This window comes from Mastigoproctus giganteus, chromosome 9 (assembly GCF_048544385.1).
Source record: "Mastigoproctus giganteus isolate SK-2022 chromosome 9, ASM4854438v1, whole genome shotgun sequence".
NCBI classification, from domain to species: Eukaryota; Metazoa; Arthropoda; class Arachnida; order Uropygi; family Thelyphonidae; genus Mastigoproctus; species Mastigoproctus giganteus.
This window is the reverse complement of record NC_143583.1, coordinates 54202480-54211351: the sequence shown is the minus strand read 5'-3', so window position 1 is coordinate 54211351 and position 8872 is coordinate 54202480. Positions and strand designations below refer to the sequence as shown.

The 8872-nt window shown below is 36.1% G+C and overlaps 1 non-coding gene across 1 annotated transcript; it reads left to right on the top strand.

The window, feature by feature from the left end:
* Nucleotides 1–73, top strand: TRNAK-UUU (transfer RNA lysine (anticodon UUU)). Its single transcript has one exon. It is a non-coding gene; the product is annotated as a tRNA-Lys (tRNA).
* Nucleotides 74–8872: the final 8799 nt, after the last annotated feature.

Here is an 8872-nt window from a genome sequence, read left to right as displayed (position 1 = left end):
GCCCGGATAGCTCAGTCGGTAGAGCATTAGGCTTTTAACCTAAGGGTCCAGGGTTCAAGTCCCTGTTCGGGCGATTAATTATCTTTTTTCATGCATAACAGGAAATCAAAAATTACATGAAATTTTTAAAATTAGCGTCTCGTAATGTCGATGTATCTCGAATCCACCAATTTTAATTGAAATTGTACTTTTTTTATCTTTTTTTTTTTATCTCTCGACACTGATTTTTGAAATATGTTAATAAGGTTCTATTAATATGGATTAAGAAATATCCATGATATTCACAGTTATTTATAACTGTGGTTTTCGTGTGTATACAGGTAAACTGACTCCTTATAGCCTTCGTTTCTTTGGCCAAAAAAAAAAAAAAAACACAATCTTCCGTTCCAAAGTTCATAAAATGTTGGTGCATTTTATGAACTTTGGAACGGAAGACACCTCTTCGTGGCTAAAGTGATTAAGATGTGAGTTAAATTGTTCAAATGAAGAATAATTCACTTCGCAATTGAAATTGTCTTCCTCACTCTGATTCAGGACAAAGTGGTTGATGACCCTTCTATTGACGTAGTTCTCTTTTGAAATCTTTCACAAAAATTTGATTTTTCGGAATCTATCTTTAAGAATTTGTATTTATCTTTAATCCGTTTTCCGCGTATTATTCTTTATTTTTACTTTAATAAAGTTTTATTTTATACTTTCACCTTTCGTCGGTAATATCCTGATTTGTTTCACTCGTTGCATTGTATTTTATAATTTTATTTGATATTTCAAATGATCTTTAAATGGAACATCCTGATGACTCAAGACGGTTCTAACAGTTATTTGTTCAGGTGACGTTATATTTCGGTGTATTACATTTCGAAATTCTTTCTGGGGACGTAAGTTTCTCATCGGTAGCTTTTTTCAAACATCAAGAAGTGACAGTATAATTATAAACTACAAAACTCAGTCCTAACGTAGGTACGCCTATGTATTACAGACTTCTCAAGATGCGATGCAATGTTCAAATTAACATCCATAACATTTCTGCAACACGACAACATCAGATTCATATTGGCATGCTTATTTAACGTTTTTGTCTTTTCATAGGGAATTTTTTCTGGTATTTTACTAGAGCTGGAGGGAAGGAGAAGTATGGTCTCAGATATTCATTGTTTTCAGTTGATTATAACCACTGCTCTTTTTTCTGCCTTTCCTATTAGAGGCTAATTAATAATTAGCACTACGATTAATTTTATTAATGTAAAACTGAAATGAATGATTTCACTGATTGTCTAATTGCAATTTTCGAAATTCTATGGCATTCACGGAATTATTATATCATACTATTATTTTATATCAGGAGGGTGGAAGCAGGTCAAAACAGACCTAATGAATTGTAGATATATGATGTATAATTATTTAATAACACGGAGACGAAAATAAGTAATACAGTCGCCCGAAGAGGGATTTGAACCCTGGACCCTTAGGTTAAAAGCCTAATGCTCTACGACTGAGCTATCCGGGCACTCATTCGTTTTCGAAAATAATATTTCGAGATGGACACCTTTCATTCTTACATCAACCAGAAAGGAAATTTTTTTTAGAAATTCCAGTCGATACATTTTATTTATGTGAGTCTTTTTACACATTCTTTTACTTGCTAAAAAATCTAAACACAAAATCATATCATACCAAGGTATGCATTTTTCATTGTCCTGTTTGCAATCGAGAATTTTTTTTTTAAAGATAAAGAAAATTTTGTTCAAAACATAGCCAGCACAGATGTGTGAAAAACAAAAAAAATTAAAAATGCATTATTTGTTAATAAATTATTATTAGTCGTATGGTGCAAGTAAGCCTGAGGTTTATGCTGCATCAGCCAAAAATAATTTCTGAGTTACCCTGAGGGAGAGAGAGAGAGAGAGAGAGAGAGAGAGAGAGAGAGAGAGAGAAGTAGAAGGGAATAGCGAAGAAAGAGAAGAATGGTGATATCGAGCTCAGGATCCTTGGTGTGCCAAGCCCATATTCAATGTAATGGAAACTGAAGTACATGCAGGTACTTTGTTTCTGGTTTTTGTGCAGTTTTAGAACAAGTCCTGCTACTAATTAACTAAAATGAACGGATTATACCTATAGAGATTTTATTTCATTGCAATTCTGAAAGTGATAATATTTGGGAAAATCCATAATGCATGAAAAAAGGTAATTTTGTAACCTGAACCTTGGACCCTTAGTTTAAAAGCCTAATACTTTCAAAAGTATTAGGCTTTTAAATGCTCTATCGTCTGAGCTATGCGGGCATATATCAGACTGTACTTATCTGAATTTACTAAGTAGTTTTAAAAATAAATAAATGTATTTAACATTTCTCAATGATTTTTATATAAATTAATACCTAAAATGCTGTATTACTTCGCAGGACGTGCTGCACTTAGAAATATTTATCATACAGATTGCATAATTAATTGACTACAACATATACTAAAATGATAAGCTTTGCCAAGGACAAAGGGGTGGTTATTCCATTGTTTAGGGAAATGGCGGGGCCGCTTCTGGAGTACTGAATATACAGATGCATACCACCCTTTAAGAAGGATGTGGATCTGTTGGAAGTTATGGGAGAGTAGTAGCTGGATTAGTTATGCACACGAAGGACATTTTCTTTCCAGGATGTACTGATATTCTGTGGATTGCAATTTCTGCAAACTAAGCATCTAGGCGATGACATAATTGAAGTGCATAAGCTTTTAACAGGGTTAAGTAATGATGGAATCTTTATCCATTCTCAGATGAAACCGACAAGGGAGACATGAGTTGAAATTGAAAAAGGATGGTTTGCAGAGATGATGTACGAAAATTATTATTCAGCTAAACGGTTAGCAATTGTTCGGGAGAGAAAAAAAAAATTCCACCTAATCTTGTTCAGCTAATTTGAATGATTTTTATTTTATTTTATTTATTTATTTATTTTTTGTTATGAAAGCCCCAAGCACAAAAAATATTAGAACCTACTTGAGTTGAGAAGACAGAAGATACTTGTTGACTTTAGTTTTTGAATTGCACTAAATTATAATTTTCAAGAAATTTATGTGAAGGAAGCTTATTCCAGAAAACCCAGTTTGAAAGGATAAATGAGGAAGAAGAATAGTTGGTTTTGCGGATTTTCAGCTGGACCGTAAATGGATGCTGACTGGACGTAGCTTTTGCTCGGAAAAGAGAAAAGGGGAATTTCAGATGCAGAACATTACCCATGGACGTGTCGACAGAAAACATTTGCAGCAGAAAGGGAACATCTCTTGGAGAATCCACTTTCTACAGAAATGGAAGAACAGTTTGGGTAAATTATTGGATGCAATCGGATTATTTGTTATTTTATTTATTTGTGTGTGTGTGTGTTTAACATGTCGGGTTTAACGGTTGTGGAGTTTCTCCACCTCCTGTTATAATTTTCAATAGATTGCCAAATAAAATTATAAAATACAGTGTGCACATTAAATCAACCAACGCCAACATAATTAAGTTATGGAAATCATAGGACCACTTTGCTTTACTGAATTACGAATTCATCAATAAAGCGAAGTGGTCTACCATACTTGAAAAAAAAATAATATAAATTTTCTGTTTATACTCGGAGAGGACCACATAGGGTGAAAGAAGTGCACAGGATAGAGCTAATACAAAACCTTCTATAGTATACTGCTCGACAAAATTAGCAGAACACGTAGAAAATGTGGTGTAATTCGGGCAACTTGCGATGAAGAGGGACAAAATTTAATGTGGGGCTGTACCATAGAATAAAGATGAAATGAAAAGATAGAGAGAAACTTCGGATAGGCAGAAGGGGCATTTATAGGGATTGTACAATTACCAAAAATGTTACATTTCAGAAGTCGATACAAGATGATCAAAAATATTATACATTCACCCGAACAGGGATTTGAACCCTGGACCCTTAGGTTAAAAACCTAATGCTCTACGACTGAGCTATCCGGGTTCTTGCTTTAATATTGGTTTTAATATTAACCATATTTTTAGTAACGAATGGGCCTGGAGTACTGGGGTCCATAGCCGGCTGGGCTAGCCGGGTGGATAAAGTGCTTGCCTGGCAACCCAAAGGTCGCGGGTTCGATTCCCGCCTAGGGCTTGGATCAAAGTACTGCAAAAACCTTGGGAGGTGCATTATGGCCACAGAAGCCAATGCGCCAACAACTACCAAAAGAAAAAAAAAAAAAACTGGGGTCCATAGTTTCAAATACAGATATATACAGTTATTTATTAACAAATAAAGTACAAATAAAATAAAAGTACAAAACCAGTAGCTTGTGGAACGCGTGTCCCTTTATCAACTGATAAGTTAATATAAAATTTGAATACATTACAAGCAAATGTGGCACGTTAATCATGCGTCATTGTTGTAGCACGGACGTGTGCTGCTTTACGCCAGTGATCATCCATCAATAAAACGGTTGTTTCTAGGATGGGATGTAGACGCATGCCTTTCTGGCGATTTAATGCCTTAGGATTGTTTATTAGTGACTCTAGCCATAGGCGGTGGCGAAAGTGTCGCGCGTGGTCCACTATCTCAAAGTCGCGCTTGGGGTCAAGATCGTGGTTGGTAGCCCAAAAATGTTCTGCGACCGAAGACTGGTCAGTTTCGGCAAGCCGGATTGCTCTGTCGTGTTCCGTGAGGCGATCCTGGAGACGTCTCGATGTCTCACCTACGTAGCAACTGTTACAGGCCCTACAGGTGATACGGTACACTACATTGCTGCGTAAGATAGGTGTGACAGGGGTCTTCACGCTGGAGACGAGTGAACGTAGGTTCCTACCGGGTAATTGCACACATTTGATGTTGTAACTTCTAAGGACCTTCGAGATACGTCCTGACACTCCTGGATAGTATGGAATGTAGGCGGATGATATGCCGACTTGCTTCGGATGCCTGTTACAGGCAGAAGAACTTACATCCAACCCAAGACCTCCGAAGCAAGTCGGCATATCATCCGCCTACATTCCGTACTATCCAGGAGTGTCAGGACGTATCTCGAAGGTCCTTAGAAGTTACAACATCAAATGTGTGCAATTACCCGGTAGGAACCTACGTTCACTCGTCTCCAGCGTGAAGACCCCTGTCACACCTATCTTACGCAGCAATGTAGTGTACCGTATCACCTGTAGGGCCTGTAACAGTTGCTACGTAGGTGAGACATCGAGACGTCTCCAGGATCGCCTCACGGAACACGACAGAGCAATCCGGCTTGCCGAAACTGACCAGTCTTCGGTCGCAGAACATTTTTGGGCTACCAACCACGATCTTGACCCCAAGCGCGACTTTGAGATAGTGGACCACGCGCGACACTTTCGCCACCGCCTATGGCTAGAGTCACTAATAAACAATCCTAAGGCATTAAATCGCCAGAAAGGCATGCGTCTACATCCCATCCTAGAAACAACCGTTTTATTGATGGATGATCACTGGCGCAAGGCAGCACACGTCCGTGCTACAACAATGACGCATGATTAACGTGCCACATTTGCTTGTAATGTATTCAAATTTTATATTAACTTATCAGTTGATAAAGGGACACGCGTTCCACAAGCTACTGGTTTTGTACTTTTATTTTATTTGTACTTTATTTGTTAATAAATAACTGTATATATCTGTATTTGAAACCATATTTTTATCATCTCCTGTCCAAATAAGATACTCTTTTTCACTACTTTCTTGTCTACGTCCAGGTGAATATCTCTACAGCAAATATGCATTCGAGATCTATGCATTTTCAAACTACTTCCCCAAAATTGTAAATGAGGTTAAATTGTATGTCCTCGTAATAGCTTTCTCCTTTACAGTAAAGGCGAGGGATATCTGGTCAGCATGACAGAGGTATTTATTTATAGGTTAGCTCTTCTGAAATTAAGCAGTAAGCCCGATACGTCTTATTCTTTCATAATACCTCGTTTTATAATACCTCGTTTGATAGATAAATACTTTTACCGATTGTATTGAAGTGAATAATTATACAATCCGACAGAGTGGAGTGGCAGAGTAACAGAAGACAGAATTTAAGGAGAAACGTTGTCTCTTCTATGCTTTTATATTAATCGAAAATTTTTGAACCCGGAATATAGAACACACTAAAGCACAATTAAACAGCATTTTGGATATTATTTTATGAAAGGAGAGTACTTTTTCTGAATCTGCATCTTTAAAAGTTATTAAAAAAACATCTTATTACTACTGTGATAAAAGAATTTTGATATCGTTCAGCGTGATTTTTATTATTTTTTTTCGCATATTTAATTATTACTGAATTCCCATAATGTTCACCTTGAGAAACACAATGAGGTAAAATCTCTGCACGCATTAACCGTTAATCTTAAATAAAAATTGGGCAAGCTTTGTTTTAGTTTGCGCGAAAAACACATTTAATATTTAACATATTTTAATATTTCTCTTTAGTATTATGCGTGATATCTGCTTGCCTTTATAATTCAAGAATAGAGGTGTGTCTCTATAAAAGTCGAAATACCTCTGATTTTTTATATCACAAGTACATGACGTGACGAATAAGAAGTGCAATATCATGGCAACTCGTAATACTCGTTGTATTGAGCAAGGATATCCATTAAGACTTGATATTCTCCTAAGACATTAAAATATTATGAGAATGTGCCGCATTATATGCAAATACTTCAATTCTAGTAGCGTACAAGTTAGTGCAATTGCATCATTTCTAATTAAGCATTTATAAGTTGACATCATTAAGTATATCTCATATTATAAATACTTTTACAACGAGTTTTCATGATATTGCACTTCTTATTCGTCACATCATGTACTTCTGATATAAAAATCAGAGGTATTTCAACTTTTATAGAGACACACCTCTATTCTTGAAGTATAAAGGAAAGCAGATTTCACGCATAATGTTAAAAACAAAAATCGAATCTGTAAAAACGTTTGCATACCTTGTAGCTATTAAATGTGTTTTTCGCGCAGTGTAAAACAAAGATCGACCAATATTTATATTTAAGATTAACGGTTAATGCGTGCAGAGATTTTACCTCATTGCGTTTCTCAAGGTGAAGTAATAATTCAGTAATAATTAAATATACGAAAAAAAAATCACCCTGAACGATATCAAAATTATTTTACCACAGTAGTAATAAGATGTTTTTAAAAGATATATTTTTAATAACTTTTAAAGATGCAGATTCAGAAAAAGTAATCTCCTTTCATAAAATAATATCCAAAATGCTGTTTAATTGTGCTTTAGTGTGTTCTATATTCCGGATTTTAAAATTATCTGGCAAGTACAATCTATTGATGGCAGAATTTCTGAGGCTGCAAATTCGTTCAACCAAAAGTAATAATTCTTATTACCCACCATGTAGTATAATGTTACCGGATATAGATTCTCAAAGTATTAAGAAACTACTTTCTATGAATGTAGATAATATAGTCGAAGTTACTACAAGCTTGAGGAAGGTGACCAATACAGGAAGAGGAAAAACACATCTAATTAAATATGATAATCAAACTTTTCGATTAATATAAGAGCACAGAAGAGACAACGTTTCTTCTTAAATTCTGTCTTCTGTTACTCTGCCACTCCACTCTGTCGGATTTTATAATTATTCACTTCAATAGAATCAGTAAAAGTATTTATCTATCAAACGAGGTATTATAAAACGAGGTATTATGAAAGAATAGCATTAGCATTAGTAGAGGCATTTGATGCAAGAAAGCAAGCTTATGCAGCATCAGCCAAAAAAATTAAAGTAAAATAAATAAATAAAAAATAACCACTTCCACTTCACCCCTCTGTTCGTTCAAAATTCCTCTCCAGCTGAGCCTTAAACTTATTTAGGCTATCAACTTCCACGACAAGGGATGGAAGTCTGTTCCACCTACCAACCACCCGCTGGCTAAAGGCAAATTTCCGCACATCTATCCTATATCTGCCTTTTCTCAATTTGAATTTATATCATTTACATCAATATCATTTATAAATACAGAAAACAATAATGGACCCAATACTGAACCCTGAGGGACTCCACTAATAACATTAGTCCACGATGAGCAGTGTCCATTGATTACCACTCTCTGTCTTCTCCCCCTCAACCACCCCTTTATCCATAGCAGCAATTTGCCTCCAATGCCACACTGCTCCAATTTGTGCAGCAGTCTTCCATGTGCAACAGTATCAAAAGCCTTTCTAAGATCCAAGTATATAATATCATAGTTATTCCCTGCATCCAATTCTTTTGTGACCACATCATAGAATCCAATCAAATTGGTCAGGCAAGACTTCCCCTTAACAAACCCATGCTGTGTCTGAGCTATAACTGAAGTCTTGTCTAGATGATCCCGCAGTGCTTCTTTAACCAGTGCCTCCATTAATTTTCCGGGAACAGAAGTTAAACTCACAGGTCTATAATTACTTGTGTCAGCCTTTGATCCTCCTTTGTGAATTGGGGTCACATTTGCACATCTCCAGTCCATGGGTACCTCCCCTGAGTCCAAGGAAGCTCTCATAATTATGGCTAAGGGTTTGCTTATTTCCATTACTGCCTCCTTTAATATAACTGAATAGATTCCATCCACCCCAGATGCCTTTCTTGTGTTTATCTTCAACAATTTCTCCTCCACTTTACTCTCAGTTATTACAAGATTCTCTAGCTTACTGCCAGAGTTGAATACACCTCTGGCATTCCCCTCGCTGATTAACTCCTCATGTGTGAATGTCCATGCAAAATATTCATTTAGTTTGTTAGCTACCTGAGCAGGATCATCAACAGTTGACCCATCGATATCAAGTGGACCAATCTGATTCATCCCCTTCCTTCTAGAGTTTACATAAGTAAAGAACTCTTTGCTGTTTTT